We start from the raw sequence: 17,126 nt of genomic DNA, 5'->3' as shown, positions 1-17,126 counted from the left end.
TCCCACCCCAACACACGCAAGCGCAGAGACAGCTGGAGACAACATTTGAGAAAAGCAAGAGAAAAAGGTTAAAATGCAGGGCTAGACTGGCTGCTGCTGTTTCCAAAGATATGAATCTGAGAGATGGAGCTCACCTCAGGCTGGGGTGAATCCTGGCATTCCAGGGCCAGAAGGAGCTTCAGAGCAGCACTCCTCAAACCTCAATGTGTCGCAAACCCCCTAGAGAGGCTGTTAAGTAAGATTCTGCTGCAGCAAGCTGAACACGAGGCCCAGACCTTGCAATCTCAACAAGAGCCCAGTGGTGCCAATGCTGCTGGCCCAGGACCACGCTTTGAAAATCAAGACCATGAACTCATTCCTTTAACTTCTGTTGTCACCCAAACAAGGACAGTGAGAATCACTGTGCTACCATTTGTTGAGTGGCTAATACACACTAGGCCCTGGAGATACTGAGACAATAGCAAAAGGAACTCACATTTCAGCCCTTGCTATGAGCCAGGCACTGCCCTAAGAAACCCCCATCAGTGACTCATCCATTCCTCGCAGGGGAAGGACCCGCCATGAGGCAGGCTTCACAAGTGCCCCCGTTCTCCAGACGATTTAATGGCCTGAGCACAAGGCAGCCACACTGCAGAGCTAGAACTCCATCGTTGCACTCAAAGAGGACAGCAACAGACCACCTAGGCAGGCTATGAGTCCCCCTAATTGAGGCCACCTCTCCGGGAAAATTTTAAACTAAAGCAAGCTCTTCAACTACATCGGACTCAAGGCATCATGAATCTCCTGAGTGAGGTGGGGTGCAGGGATCACGTATCTGCTAGCATCAGGGACACCCACGGGGCCATGTGGCTAGGATTGCACCCACAGACAATTCTTTCGCTTTGCTTCTGAGACACTAAGGCACTAACCCTTAGAAGAGACACTTCCACGGAGCCCCTGTAATGCAAATAAATACCTCCAAATAAAAGGGAAGTAATCTGGTGGAGAATTTTGTAACTGGTGCGTATTTGATGGACATGATTTTCAGAAGCGACTCCCAGCCCCTTCGTCCGGGTCCTGGGGTGCGGTCCCCGCCGGGCGTTGCGATACTACCACCTAGTGGCAATGCGGAGATCTGCTGCGGAAGTCGAAGCGTCCAAACCCCCAAAACAACAGGGGAGGCTGCATTCTGTTAACACCAGCCTGGGCGGTGGCTGTTTTTAGCTGGGTCTCTCCTTCTGTGCCACTTTCATCATGGAAACCGGCTCTCTAGACCCAAAAAAAGCTGCGACGTGCTCTGCAAAAGCTGTTTGAGGGCCAATTTTAGCTGCATTTCTTGGAATTTGGGCTCCCAGGAGGAAGGAGGGATGTGCGGTTTCAGGAAGCTGTGCATCTTCTTCCTGGAGGTTGTTCTGGCCATGAGATCATGGATCCCTTCGGGTTCTGCACTGCACCCAGCAATGGAATATTTGGGTTTTATACGCAGCAGCAACTGTGTCCTGAGAGCTTTACTGTGTACTATCAAGAGCTTTCTTTATGTGAATCATGTCATTGATGTTTCCAAATAACCCTACAAAGACGTTTAGAATTATGCCCATTATACAGATGAGGAAATCAAGAGTTGGGAAAGTGACTTGGCCAAGGTCATAGAGCTGCTACCTACCAGAGCCATGATTTCAACTCCAGAGTTTGTCCTCTACACCCAGAACCCAAACAAAGCGATGGATCAAGAGTTCAAAGTCCTGGGTTCACCCACACTCTGCTGCCAATTCACTGACTTTGAGCAGGTCATTTAACCTCTCTGGGTCTCATTTTCCTCAATGATAAAACGGGTGTGTTCCTCATAGATCCTGCTTCACAAGGTTGTATGAAGATCCAAGAAGAAATGTGATATCCTTTCATTCACTGGTTCTGTTTCCTGGCGGGGGGGACATCAGACTCCCAGAGTCTTCCACAGATTCCAGGAGACAGATGGGAATAGGCTCAAGATCCTGCAATATGAAAGTCTGCTCCGTGACTGCCATTTGTTTGATTACTGTTGTGCAAAGAGCTTAGCCCCTGGTAGGAAATTGAAGAGATGACCACCTACTATGTGTCAGGCCCTTATGCTATGCATTGGGGGTGCAAACATAAGTGAGACATAGAGATCATGGCCATGTGGCAGAGACTGACAGGTAGCCATGTGGACCCCTATACATTAAGGACTGTGATGGAATAGACATGGGGTGGAGGAAAGGGATATGGAATCATAGAAGGACCCCAACTAGCTTGAGATGATAGGTGCCAGAGAAGCCTTCCTAGAAGATCTGACTCTAGTGGAGCCCACAAAGCTGTTAATCAGGTAAGAAAGGGAAGAAGACTCTTGAGAGATCTGCAAGCCACATGACATGCCAGTGCCATGGAGGTCAACCTGACCCAAAGACAGAAGCTTTACCAGACTGCACCATCTCCAGAATCCCAGAAATCTCTCAAGTTCCTTCCCTTCCCCCCGCTTTCCAAAGCAACCAAGTCACTATTCACCTAATAACAAACAACAACAAAATTAGCCTTTGTACATATCAGCCAAGGTCCAATTTCATGCCTTAAGATTTTGGATAGGTCATTGGAAGGCTATCCATCCCTGCTGCCCCCATGCCAAGCCTCAAAATGCTAAATTAAATATAGGTAAAATGACAGGCTCACTTTTCCCATCTTCTACCTTGCTTGCAGATGACTGTCACCTAGCCGGGGACCTGCAGGTACAACTGCTTAATACTTCAGTGGTTCTTCACTGGGACAATGTTGTCCTCCAGGAAATAGCCAGCAATGTCTGGAGACATTTTTGGTTGTCATAACCAGCCGGTGGGAGAGATGTTGCTACAAGCGTCTGGTGGGTAGAGGCCAAGGACACTGCTCAACATCCCACAGTGCGCAGGACAGCCCCTACCACAAAGAACGATGTGGCCCAAGACACCACTAGTCCAGAGGTGGAAAAACTCTGCTGTATCCTGTGTTGAGCTGACCATGGAGGGCACTAAAGGAAGCCATCAGGCCGCTGCTGAGCCATTCACAGTCCTCCTGGATAGATATGGAGGGAAAGGAGATGTGGAGTTTTCTATCCGACTTTATTTTCACTATATTGCATTAGTCGTCCATGTGATTTTCAATATTTTACCCCATCACCAACCACCAACACTGCCCCAATTCCTGAGGAAGATCAGATGGTATCTTAGCCCTTCCCTATTCTCCATTCATTCTACCCACATGGAGTGAACACCTAATGCATGCCAGGCACAAAATGGTGACTAAGGCATAGCCTCTGCTCTCGGAAGCGTTCGGTCTCCTGCAGAAGGCAAGTGTGGCCCCTTATGTGACTGGAGAAACAGGACACCAGGTGCCACGACTCCAGGGCCGCCACTTCTCACCTTGTAGTCTATGGGAATGGCGCCTCTGGAGGGCGGCTTCAGAAAAGCAGGTGATGTTGCCTCTTTGGGGCTGACCAACATGGCAGCCTCTGAAAGGCTAGAAAACAGGAAACGGTAGATCAGTGGGGAGGGGGAGCCTTAGCTGTGCCTCAAAGGCAATAGGGGAGGACAAGGGACAGACAGCGAATAATATGGACAGAGAGTAGAATGAACAGATGTCTAATAGATACCAACAAGAGTGTCAGATACAAAACCACTATAATAGGGGTTGCAATACCACTTTAGTATATAATGCTCACTCAGGACTTACAATGTGCTAGGGGCCTTCATGAATTATCTTGCTTTGCCCAAACATGAACCCTGGAAATAGATATTATTATCATCTGCAAATTGCAGATAAGGAAGGTGAGGCTCCTTAATTAGATATTTTACTCAAAGCTACCCAACTCAAAGGTGGCAGAGCACAAATTGGACTGTGAATGTTGATCATATGAACTTGGTCGTTCTTGTCACAACCAACTAAAAAAGAGTTGAGAGGTCAGGTGGGGGAAAGGCACTCAGGACGCATAATATTGCTGCAAGAATATTATTCTCTGCAAGCCCAGCTGCTGAGACTGCCTGTTGTAACCTGAGACGAGTTTTATCAATAGCTGCTGAGATAAAGTGCTGCAACTCTAGGACTAATTTCATCTACTGTCATCTCCCACCAATCAAGCTTGCCAGCTCCCCAGAAACTTCTAGAGCCAATGAACATTCTCAAAGAGCAATACATAACATTTCTCCTTGCCATAAAACCTCCAACCTCCTCTTTGTTCTTCAAGTGTACCAGTCTGCCCAGTATGTGTGCGTGCCCCAAACTGCCATTCTTTCTTCCCAAATAAAACATTAAGAAATTCATCACTGCATTTTTATTCTGACTTTGCCAGAACCCATGGAGTTTAATTCCAAAAACTATATGCTTAACAGCTCCCCTATTAGCTGAGAAGAAAACTGTTCAAAAGCCCAGTAAGCAATAAGCATATGAGAGTTCAGGGAGCTAGCTAAAGCAGAAAATTTACTGGAAGAAGTAAAAAGACAGGCTCTGAAAAGCATCAAATGCTGAGCTAAGCAGCCTGACCCTTGACACTGTAGAATTGGGAAGGCACATAGGTTTCCTCCTGTGAGCTACCCTACTTGATATCTAGCTATGGGGAGAAGCAGTAAGGAGAGGAGTTTGAGGCTTCCTGTTATTGATTAGTGATGTCTGCCTTGAGTGTAGGAATGGGAGATAACAGCACACTTAGCCTAGACTTGCCATCCCTGATGTGGGCAATGAGGAGCCATTACACATTTCTGAGCAAGGAGTGCTTTAGTAGGACTACTCAGGCTATGGCATGAAGAGTAGAGATCAGAGCAGAGAGCCCTGGGATTCTATGGAAAGCAGCATTTTCTTCAAAATATGAAACCTGCAAAAGGCAACCTGCTCCAACAAACTTGATCAAATATTTTTACAATTATCTCCACTCCCTGAATTCTTGTTTTAACTCTACTAACCTCATTCAAGAGTTCCAAGGAACTCCAGTAGTGCTTTCCCCCCACCCAAGAATATTCCTCATTATAATTTTGTTCTCATATAACTTTGACTAATTAGAACACTTGGAAAGGAAGGGGTGGCAGAAAGGCTCAGGGAATCACAAGAATAAGCAAGAATTATTTAATCACCATCTGGTTAGTCTAAATTACTATCCACAGTGTCCCAACATGGAGATATCTTCTCCAAAAGGTGACTTATTGAGAGGCGTGGAGTGAGGCAGCCAGTAGCCAAAGACCACTTCGAGGTGTCCCTCCCACAGCACACAAGCCAAAGAGTTCCTGTGCTGGTCAGGAAAAAAAACCCGCCATGGCAAAGTCAACTGCAAGGTATTAACAAGACAGACTAAAATCACAAAACAGAGACACAGGAATGAATCTTTATACATTCCTTCAACAAGTGCTTTTAACATCCCTACTGTGTATCAAAATACCTTAGAAGTGATACAGACATCTTCCCAGTTTACATTGAATCCATCCCACAGCATCCATAGTGGACCATGGTGACTAATGTCTTCAGAAGCCCAGCACATTTTCCTCCATTCCCCTTCTTCTAGTAACTTCTAGTAATTTCTACTCCCAGTCACTGGGATGGACATATGACCCAGTCGGACCTGGACAATCATGCTCAGTGATTGTTCTGGGGGTGGACATATGATCTGAGCAGAGCCACGCAGAGTCCTCTCCTGAGACTTTCTCTTGTAGTCAGGGTTGTGAAGGAGGATGTGGAATCAGGAGCAATGGTGGCCATCTTCCCCACCACATGGACAAAGCAGAAGATGGAGCCAGGCAGAGGGAAGCAGACAGTCTCCACCTCCTTCAATTCTGCAAACTATCTGACAATTCTCCCTGACTACATGAACCAACACATTTCCTCCCTTGCTGATATGGGTTGACTGTGCCCCCAGCCAAATCTCATCTTGAATTGTAGCTCCCATAATTCCCACATGTGGTGGGAGGGACCTGGTAGAGGATAATGAATCATGGGTGCAGTTTTCCCCATACTATTCCCCTGGTAGTGAATAAGTCTCACGAGATCTGATTTGTTTTGTTTTGTTTGTTTTTCTGAGACAGAGTTTTGCTCTTGTTGCCCAGGCTGGAGTGCAATGGCGCAATCTCGGCTCACCACAACCTCCACCTCCTGGTTTCAAGCAATTACCCAGCCTCAGCCTCTCAAGTAGCTGGGATTACAAGCATGCGCCACCATGCCCGGCTAATTTTGTATTTTTAGTAGGACAAGGTTTCTCCATGTTGGTCAGGCTGGTCTCAAACTCCCGACCTCAGGTGATCCGCCCGCCTCTGCCTCCCCAAGTGCTGGGATTACAGGTGTGAGCCACTGCGCCCAGCGAGCTGATGGTTTTATAAGGGGTTTCCTCTTTCACTTGGTTCCCATTGTCTTGTCTGCCACCATGTAAGACATACGTGCCTTTCACCTTTCACCATGATTATGAGGCCTCCCCAACCACATGGAACTGTGAGTTCATTAAGCCTCTTTTTCTATATAGATTACCCAGTCTCCGGTATGTCTTTATCAGCAGCATGAAAATGGACTAATACACTTGCCATAAGCTATCATCTCACCCCAGTTAAAATGGCTTATATCCAAAAGACAGGCAATAACAAATGCTGGTGAGGATGTGGAGCAAAGGGAACCCTTGTACACTGTTGGTGGGAATATAAACTAGTACCTCCACCATGGAGAACAGTTTGGAGGTTACTCAAAATACTAGAAGTTTCCAGAATAGTTTTGACTGATACATCATCCATGACTCACATCTCCATTTGGTATCCTCCAGGGATTGGGGAACTGATGGGGGACTCACTGTCTTGAGGTAACCCTTCTACTTTGAGGCACTTTGTCAGAAATCTCTTTCTTAGAAAAAGCCAAATTTTGCCTCATGGGTCCTCCAACCCTTGAATTCTGGTTCTGCCCTCTGGAGTTCCCCAGTCTGAATCTATGACACTGCTGTATAATATCTGCTAAATATGCATTTGCAAGATGCATGCCTTCCCTCAGGCACATCACACAAACACACACACACACACACACACACCACACACACTAACCCCAAGCCTCCTCTTTGCTTGGATGAGCAGCTGAGTTCATTCTACTGTTCTACATTTGACATGGTATAATGGTGCATCTGCATTCAGGCAAGGCTGGATCTAGGGGAACACTTGAAATAAATTACCAAGACACTATCTCACCTTTTCTTTGTTCTAATTTCTTCAGTCTTGGCCATGTTCACAGAGAAACTCTTCCCACCTAGAAAATGAACCTGACAGCTCACACATCATCTTCACAGCTGATTATACCGATTCACAGAAAGCAGCTCTCCCATGATGGGAAGGGTTCCAATTTGTCCAAGGTGGTGAAGGGGGGTAGCATGCTTTTGTTGAGCCAATCATTGTGGCCAGAGGAATTGAGAATTCCTGTGGCCAGTCATGGGTGATGTGCCCATCTCTTAGTAGGGGGGAAGCAGGGAAAGGCTCCCAGCATATTGGATGTTACCAGAAAGCTGGGAGGAGAGGAATGGGAGAAAGGCAGAGGAAGTTGGCTTCAGAAGGGAACGCTCTAGTAAATAGTATCTGATCTACATGATTTGCAGAACTTCCACCTTCTAGGTCCTCTCCTGGACGTGGTTCAAGCATCACCCTCCAAGGGTTCAGAACTTGGTCTGAACCAGGTCAGGAAACAATTTCATTATCACCTTCTTTTCTAGTTTATTGAACCAACCCAGACTCACATTATCCCCTTGGAAGTCACATTTCATCCTCACTCCCACTGAAGTTACAAGCAACATGCATGCACACACACACGCAGGACACACAGCACATGTGCAAACACACATACAGACACATACATATTCACAAATATAAACACATATTTTATATTCATACACAAAGACACATAAACTCAGACATGCATACAATGATATGAACATACAACGTAAATATGCATGCATATGCATGTACACATACATAAACACACAGCGATCCACATGTACACACATGCAGGCACACACATATGCATACACACAAAGATACACATATGCATACACAGATGTACACATATATGCACATTAACATATCTATACAAAAACACATACACAAACACATGTACACACCTACACAGACATACACACACACACACTCAGAAGCACACAGAAACACGTATACACACATGCACATACACAGAGAGACATAAACATACACTCACACAGAGACACATGTAAACACATCTACACACAAATACATACACATACACAAGGGCTCATCACATGAGCTGCTGAGAACAAAAGAACTCCTTACTCACATCACCTGGTATGAAGACCCCACATGCCCACATGCCTTCAGGTCCATTCTCACTGCAAATAAGACTCCCCAGTTAAAAAAAACCAAACCATGGCTGGGCGCGGTGGCTCACACCTGCAATCCCAGCATTTTGGGAGGCCGAAGAGGGCAGATCACAAGGTCAGGAGATCGAGACCATCCTGGCTTATACGGTGAAACCCTGCCTCTATTAAAAATACAAAATATTAGCCGGGCATGGTGGCACGTGCCTGTAGTCCCAGCTATTCGGGAGGCTGATGCAGGAGAATCACTTGAACCCGGGAGGCAAAGGTCGCAATGAGCTGAGATCGCACCACTGCACTCCAGCCTGGGCAATAGAGCAAGACTCCATCTCAAAGAAAAAAAAAAAAAGCCATGTGGTTCCCTGCCCACCTCCCAGAGCCTTCAGCCTAGCACTGGCTTCTCCCATCACCATGGAAACCACACCACCCCCAGCACTTGCCATTGAAGGACTTTTGTGGCATTCCTGAATGTCAAAATGACATTGATATTTTCCAGAGAGGTGACCCTAATTTTGAGCTCAACTCAAAGGACTCCTTGAAGATAGAATGCAGGCTGACTTCTCTGGCCCCAGGTGAGTCACCAGGGAAGGAAGGCAATGTTGTTGGTCTGCATTCTTTGTGTTCCTGATCAGTTACAGCATTTTATGTTATAAAATGGGCCTCAGGAATAAAATCATGATTGATAACATTGTGTGTTTTGGAAAGATGGGTGCTCTGAGGCTCCGAGAAATTAAATAATCAGCCTAAGATCACACAGCAGAACTAAGACTTCTAAAAATCTTTTTTTTTTTTTAATTTTTGTGGGTACATAGTAGGTATATATATTTATGGGCATATGAGAGGTAGAGAGATGATAGACAGACAGACAGACAGACAGATAGATAGATAGATAGATAGATAGTTTTTTGTTTTGTTGTGTTTTGTTTTTTGGAGATGAAGTCTCACTCTGTCACCCAAGCTGCAGTGCAACGGCCTAATCTCAGCTCACTGCAACTTCCACCTCCCTAGTTCAAGTGATTCTCCTGCCTCAGCCTCCCAAGTAGCTGGGATTACACGCACCCACCACTACGCCTAGCTAATTTTTTGTATTTTTAGTAGAGATGAGGTTTCACCATGTTGGCCAGACTGGTCTCCAGGGAAGACCACTAGAACTCCTGACCTTGTGATTCACCCACCTCGGCCTCCCAAAGTGCTGCGATTACAGGCATGAGCCACTGTTCCTGGCAAGATAGTTTTAGAAATTTTTATAAAGGTACACAATGTATAATAATCACATCAAGGTAATGGAATATCCATCACCTCAAGCATTTATCCTTTGTATTATAAACAATATAATTACACTTTTAGTTATTTTTAAACGTACAGTTAAATTGTTGACTACAGTTACCCTGTTGTGCTATTAAATACTAGATCTTATTCACTGTCTATACCATCCCCATTTCTCTCTCCACCACCACCACCTATGACCTTTCCCAGCCTCTGGTAACCATCCTTCTACTCTCTATCTCCACGAGTTCAAGTGTTTTAATTTTCAGCTCCCATAGATAAGTGAGAACATGTGAAGTTTGTCTTTCTGGGCATGGCTTGTTTCACTTAACATACTGACCTTCAGTTACATCCATGTTGTTGCAAACAACAGGATCTCATTCTTTTTATGGCTGAATAGTACTCCATTGTGCATATGATCACATTTTCTTTATCCATTCGTCTAGAATCAGGATTTGAACCCAAATTTGAGCCCAAGGCTCTGGACTTCCTTCTGCATATGCTCCCACTCCGTAATGCTCCCTTTTCGTGATTGGGTAATTAATATTTTGAACCTAATGTAGGATTCTTTTTTTATTATTATTATTATTGAGACAGAGTCTCGCTCTGTTGCCCAGGCTGGAGTGCAGTGAAATGATCTTGGCTCACTAACCTCTGCCTCCTGGGTTCAAGTGATTCTCATGCCTCCATTTCCCAAGTAGCTGGGATTACAGACTTGTACCACCTCACCTGGCTAATTTTTGTGTTTTTCGTAGAGACAGGTTTCACCATGTTGGCCAGGCTGCTTTCGAACTCCTGACCTCAGGTGATTCACCTGCCTTGGCCTCCCAAAGTGCTGGGATCACAGGTGTAAGCAACCACATCCAGCCTACTTCTATTATTATTACATTGTAATATATACTGAAATAATTATGTAACTCACCATAATCTAGAATCCATGGGAGCCCTGAGCTTGCTCTCCTGCAACTAGATGGTCCCATCTGAGGGTGATGGGAGACAGTGACAGATCATCAGGCATTAGATTTTCATAAGGAGCGCACACAACGTAGATCTCTCACATGCAGATGAGGAAACCCAGGCACAGAGAGGCTGAAGTCGTGCTGGCGTGTGCAGGCCATCTGAGTGCAGTCTTCTGCTTCTCAACCTCGCTCTGCTGCCGAGGAGAGATTAAGGAGGGGAAAATCCACTCTTCACTGGAGGCCAGTTCACAATAGCGTTCGTGCTCCTGTAAGAATCTAATGCTGCTGCTGATCTGACAGGAGGTGGAGCTCAGGCGGTACTGTGAGCAATGGGAGCAGCTGTCAACACAGAAGAAGCTTCACTGGATCACCCACCACTCATCTCTTGCTGTGCAGCCTGGTTCCTAACAGGCCATGGACCAGCAGCAGTTTGTGGCCTGGGGGTTCGAGACTCCTGCTGTAAGACCTACCCTCAGTGGTGACTCTCTCCAGACCTCCACTGCAAAAAGGATTTCCCCTCCTTAATCTCTCAGCAGCAGAAAGTGGTTGAGAAGCAGAAGACTCTGCACTCATGGCCTGCACACTCCCAGCACGACTTCAGCCTCTCTGTGCCTGGGTTTCCTCATCTGAAAAACACTCATAACAATAGTACCTTCATCAGAGGTTATGTCAACGGTTAGATGAGTTAATAAGTTCAGCATTTAGAACAGTGCCTGGCATGTAGTGAGTGCTATATGTGTGATAGTTAGATTTGAGAAAATCTTTTTCATACCTATGCTCCCCAAATCCTTGCTGGGTTGGTTGTCATTCCCCGAGAGCCCTTCCTCTGTGACCCCTATTCCTGCCTCCTAAAAGCCTAGCACAACGTCTTGCAAATAGTGACTATCCTATGCGGGGACACTGACTGGATAACTTTGCATTTCTTCTGTTATCTGCCTGGATAGACACAAACTGGAACCAGACCAGTTACAAGAGTGAAGAGGTTATTGTTACAAGTAACATATTTTGGAAGTTATTTCGCCCTTCAGGAATTATTTAATGCTTCTGGAAATGTTCAGAAGCCACCACTGCATTGAAAATTTACAGCGATGACTGTGTGTGGCTGTAGAGGGAGGGCCTTGAGATCATTTTACTACCAATTCCCAGGCAGTTGGGTGGGGCTAAGAGTCTCCCAGCTGCCCACTGCCTCCTTCAAGCTGTTTCAGCCCCACCTGCTTCCAAATGCTGTCCCTGACACCTACAGTGTGGGACGCCCTTAGCCCAGAGGCTGTGGTGTGCCCCCGTTCCCCCATGAGGCACTGACAGCTCTTCCCGGCCTTGTGTCAGGCACAGATTCAATAAATACCCATTCATTCTTTGATTGATCAATTAAGGACCTCAGAACAACGTGTTAGCAGACGAGATCTGCGCCTGTCTGCCGGAAGAGGAGGAAGAGGAAGAAGAAGAGGAGGAAGAGGAAGAAGAAGAAGAGGAAGAGGAAGAAGAGGAAGAGGAAGAGGAGGAAGAGGAAGAAGAGGAAGAGGAAGAAGAAGAAGAAATGTATTCTCTTGCAGTTCTGGAGGCCAGAATTCTGAAATCAGGGTTTCAGCAGGATTGGTTCCTTCTGGAGGCTCTGGGGCTGAATGTGTTCCATTCCTCTCTCCCTGCGTCTGCAACTGCCGGGGATCCTTGGCATTCCTCAGCTTGTGGACGAATCACTCCAATCTCTGCCGCCCTCTTCACATGGCCTCCTTCCTTCTGAATTTGTTATCTCTGTGTCCAAATCTCCTTCTCCTTTTCCTTTGCATCAGGGCCCACCCTAATCCAGTATGACCTCATCTTAACACGATTACATCTGCAAAGACCCTGTGTATTATCTTTTTTTTTTTTTTTGAGACAGGGCCTTGCTGTGTACCCAGGCTGGAGTGCAGGGGTGTGATCACAACTCACTGCACATCAACCTTGAATACGGCTTTATTTCCTAATAAGGCCATATTCACAGGCACAGAAGTTAGCACTCAGATGTAATATTGCAGGGTCGGTGCGAGGGGACACAACTCAATGTGGTGACAGCAGGTCACCACAGCTCTGACCTTTCACTTCCTCTTGTATATAGAGGAAACAATAGCCCCTCCTTGCTCTGGAGGATTCAGTGGGAGGGTCTATTGAAAGCACCCAGCCCAGCCGGGTTTGGTGGTGCACACCTGTAGTCCCAGCTACTCAGGAGGGTGAGGCAGGAGGATGGGTTAAGCCCAGGAGTTCAAGGCTGCAGTGAGCTATGACTGCACCACTGCACTCCAGCCTGGGTGACAGAGACACTGTCTTTAAAAATAAATAAATAGGCCTGGTGCAGTGGCTCACATCTGTAATTCCAGCACTTTGGGAGGCTGAGGCAGGCAGATCACTTGAGGTCAGGAGTTCAAAACCAACATGGCAAAATCCCATCTCTAATAAAAATACAAAAATTAGCTGGGCATGGTGGCAGGCGCCTGTCATCCCAGCTACTCGGGAGGCTGAGGCAGAAGAATCGCTGGAACCCAGGAAATGGAGGTTGCAGTGAACCGAGATTGCACCATTGCACTCTAGCCTGGGTGACAGAGCGAAACTCTGTTCAAAAAAAAATTAAATTAAATTAAATTAAATTAAATTAATAAATAAAAACAGAAATAAAGTACCCAGCTGGTAGACCTGCAAAAGCCCAAGGTACCGTGGTATTCTCTGTCACTGGCCATGGCCTAGGTCCCAAGGTTCTCGGCAGCTGGCAAACGCCTTCTTGGGGCCCGAGTCCAAGAGACCTTCCTGGAGAGACCTTCCACAAAGGGGACCCAACTGGCAGCAAATGGAAAGTTCTACGGGCACCTAAACTAGGGCTGTCAACCTTCAATGGTACAGAATCTCCAGGTGCAGGTTGATGGGAGGTTGAAATAGTTGGTACCCAGCAGCACCCTGACGGCTGAAAAGAGCAAAGAAATCCTGCTTGCTCTCTCTCTCTCTTTCGTCCAAAACACACACACACACACACACACACACACACACACTCCCACTGCCCCCGGTCTTCTAGCAATTCTCAGCCAAGGTGTGGTGTGTTGGGAGCAGTTGTGAGGTGTATTAGCAACTAATCTGTTGCTAATCACAGAATGCCAAATGTGGCAAATATACGTACAAGTAGATGCAAGGTTATTCCTGTGAAATATCACTTCCACTCTTGCATTCAGATTAGGTTGGAAAAGAAAGGAGAGAATTTACAGCCACTGCAGGAGTGAGGATGTCTCCACCCACGATGGAATAAAAAGCCTGCGACCACTTCATTGTATTCCATGCCCTGAGGGGCACGAATAGAAATATGATGCTTTCTTCTGTGTAACATACATAGGTACCCTATACCATGCTTGGAGGGAGACCTTGGGTGAGGCAAGGAAATACAGATGGCCAGGAAAGATCAAGAGAGATGCAAAAATGTAAACAGAAACAGAAGGCACCATTATTTACTCACTCACTTGGCAAAAACATGTTAAGTTTGATCCTAACAGGTATTGGCAACAATGCAAAGGTTCAGAGAGGGGTTCATTCAAACGTGCTTGTGAAACTAGCCCTAGTGTCCCACAGATATGTTATAACTCAGCCAGGTGCAGTGGCTCATGCCTGTAATCCCAGCACTTTGGGAGGCCAAGGCCAGTGGATCATGAGGTCAAGAGTTCAAGACCAGCCTGGCCAAGATGGTGAAACCCCATCTCTACTAAAAATACAAAAATTAGCCTGGCGTGTGTTGGCACATGCCTGTAATCCCAGCTACTCAGGAGGCTGAGGCAGGAGACTCACTTGAACCCTGAGGGCAGAGGTTGCACTGAACCAAGATCACACCACTGCATTACAGCCTGGGTGACACAGCAAGACTCCATCTCAAAAAAAAAAAAGAAAGAAAGAAAAAAGAAAAAAAGAAATGGTATAACTCACCCAGATCACGGTATTCAGACAACAAGACGCCAGACCCCTCGTCCATCACAATAGCTTCCTTACTCCTCCCTCATTCTCCTTTTCCCACCTTCCCCACTCTATAAATCTCATGATTTTAGCTGGTCAGGGAGACAGATTTGAGACTGATCTCCTGTGTCTTTGGCCTTCTTCCCTGGTAGTACTCATCTTGGCGACTGGCTCTCTGTGCAGCAAGCAATGGGACCTGGACCAAACCCCTAACATTTTGGTAACGTGGTTCAGAGGACTGAGGTTGATATGACCATTTGGGAGACCTTGTGGGATACAGATGCCATTACCTTTCTGACCTCAATTCCTTCTACTCTCTGCTTTGATCACCAATAGGATGTGTCTTTTCCCAGGGTTAACAGCACCAGTTCTTCAGAAAAGCTGCCTGAATTAGGAAGTTCTGCTTCATCACTTCCTAGCTGTGTGAACTTAGCAGTTTCTTAAATCTTTCTGTGCCTCCATTTCCTCATCTGTAAAATGGAGATGGAGATGATCGGCTGGGTGTGGTGGCTCACACCTGTAATCCCAGCACTTTGGGAGGCTGAGGCGGGAGAATCACTTGAACCTGGGAGGTGGAGGTTGCAGTGAGCAGAGATCGTGCCATTGCACTCCAGCCTGGGCGACAAGAATGAAACTTCGTCTCAAAAAATAAATAAATAAATAAATAAATAAATAAATAAATAAAAGTAAAATGGAGATGATGATAATAATACTACCCCACAAGGATTGTGTGAGGATTCACTAAGATAATGCATGTAGGCTGGGTGCGGTGGCTCACACCTGAAATCCCAGCACTTTGGGAGGCTAAGGAGGGCGGATCACTTTAGTCCATGAGTTCGAGACCAGCCTGGACAACACAGTGAGATCCTGTCTCTACTAAAAATACAAAAAAAAAATTGCCAGGTGTGGTGGTACATGCCTGCCATTCTAGGTACTCAGGAGGCTGAGGTGGGAGGATCACCGGAGCCCAGAAGGTAGAGGCTGCAGTGAGCCGTGATTGTGTCACTGCACTCTAGCCTGGATAACAAAGCAGGACCCTGCCTCAAAACAAAACAAAACAAAAAGATAATACAATGCACATAAAGTGCTTAGCACTGTGCTGGGACCAAGTGCGTGCTCAACAGAGGCCATCCATCATCATCACTCTTATTAACATCACTGTTATTTCAGATGTGCCAGTAGGGCCTCTTTTATTCCGAGTGATATATGCCAGTGTGCCAGGATTTAGTATTTCTGTACATGACACTTTTAGTCTGCTATAGACAGAGATATGGGATATGTTCACTCTGTTATTTATACCGATAGGGAAGGTGTCACTGTTGGTTACATACACAGCGATCAGGCAGTTTACTGTTATTTTTAAGCAAGAGTTTCTGGATGTTATGTATGTAGTTAAGATCTGTGTATATTTACTTCTCACAATCCGTACAGATCTGGCATGTTTGGGTTGGTTAAATATGCTTGGCTCCTGTCACCGGCATGCGCGGTGCTACCGTCTCAGAAGAGATTGAAGAGGACATAACTAGAGTGACCCACGCCCCCAGTGTGCCTGGGACTGAGGGATTTCCCTGGGGTCAGGACTTGCAGGTGTAAAACGAAGAGAGTCCCAGGCAAAGCAGGACTAGGTAGTCACCCTAGACACCGCCCAGGCCAGCACTCCCTACATACCACTTATTCCTAGCCCACATGCCTGACCACTTAGGAGCACAGATTCTGGAGTCAGGGGTCTGGTTTCAAATCTGGCTCCACCAGTCAGTCATGCAGCCTGGGAAAGTCATTGAAGCGTCTGCGGCTCCTTTTGCTCAAGTGTAAAATGGAGCTAATAATGGAACTACCTGCTGTGACTATGAGAATGTAATGAGTTGATAAATAGAAAATGCTTAAAATCATGCCTAGCCCAGAGTAAGCACTCAATAAACCTTTGCTCTTATTGTTATTATATCTGCCACTACCTCTAGTATCTATTTAAATATTTCTAGATCTACACAATCTTAAAAGGCTTAAATGCATCTATCGTAAAATTAAATGGTACACCACTACCTAATTGGAAAGCCAGTCCTGTTAGTCATCAATAGAAGGTAATTGTAAACATAAGTGTGTAACTATTTACCAAGTAGAAGCAGTTCACACCCCATTAATGGGATGCTGACATCCTTTGGAAACGCTGATTTCTAGCCCAGGTGCTCCACACAAGTGGAAATAGGCTGAGAAACAGAGAGGAACAAGGCAAGGTGGAGTCAGGGCTCAGAAGCGCGCTGTATGGACTCCACATCTAAGCCTATCACACTGTGCCCTAGGGCCATTAAGAAAGGGCAGGAAGGCCCAGGCATGGTAGCTCACGTCTGTAATCCCAGCACTTTGGGAGGCCGAGGTGGGCAGATAACTTGAGGTCAGAAGCTCAAGACCAGCCTGGCCAACATGGTGAAATCTCATCTCTACTAAAAATACAAAAAAAATTAGCCAGGCATGGTGGCACATGCCTGTAGTCCCAGCTACCTGGGAGGCTGAGGCAGGAGAATGGCTTGAACCCTGGACGTGGAAGTTGCAGTGAGCCAAAATCATGCCACTGCACTCCAGCCTGGGCGACAGAGCAAGACTCCGAGAAAGAAAGAGAGAAAGAGAGGAAAGAAAGA

This window comes from Colobus angolensis, unplaced genomic scaffold, assembly GCF_000951035.1.
Source record: "Colobus angolensis palliatus isolate OR3802 unplaced genomic scaffold, Cang.pa_1.0 Scaffold55, whole genome shotgun sequence".
Taxonomy (NCBI): domain Eukaryota; kingdom Metazoa; phylum Chordata; class Mammalia; order Primates; family Cercopithecidae; genus Colobus; species Colobus angolensis.
Note: the sequence above shows the minus strand (reverse complement) of the source record.